The sequence below is a fragment of the Phalaenopsis equestris genome, unplaced genomic scaffold (assembly GCF_001263595.1).
Source record: "Phalaenopsis equestris unplaced genomic scaffold, ASM126359v1 Scaffold209888, whole genome shotgun sequence".
Taxonomy (NCBI): domain Eukaryota; kingdom Viridiplantae; phylum Streptophyta; class Magnoliopsida; order Asparagales; family Orchidaceae; genus Phalaenopsis; species Phalaenopsis equestris.
In genome coordinates this window covers 149829-150346 of record NW_018229017.1, presented here as the reverse complement: position 1 = coordinate 150346, position 518 = coordinate 149829, and positions in this window count along the sequence as shown.

The following is a 518-nucleotide window of genomic DNA, read 5'->3' as shown; positions in this document are numbered from 1 at the left end:
ACAAATTGAAGGAATGATTCCTTTAAAATCAGCAATTGTCCATCCAAAGGCTTTCTTAAAATTTTTCAGAATTTTCATCATCTTTTCTTCTTCTTCCTTTATTAACTTCGAGGAAATTATAACAGGCAAAGTAGAGGAATCTCCTAAAAAGACATATTTTAAATGTTCAAGAAGTAATTTCAACTCATGTTCTGGAGGGTTTTCAATAGATGTACAAAATGATTTGTCTTTGTCTATCGTGTCCAAAATTTCAAAACCTTTATGAACATAACTTGAATCTTCTTTAGAAAGGTTTACACATTGATCTAATTCTTCTTCTTGCTCGTGTTCCAAATCTTTTTTCTTCAGATTTTTCTTCACAAGTAGTCTTGAAATGACATTTGCTCAGATATCTTACAACATCCATTCTATAACATTCATCATCTTTACCTTTTGCAGGGCATTTCATTGATTTTGAAATGTTAAAAGTGATAGTTTGATCATTGAAGCGCATTGTTAATTCCCCTTTCTGCCATCTA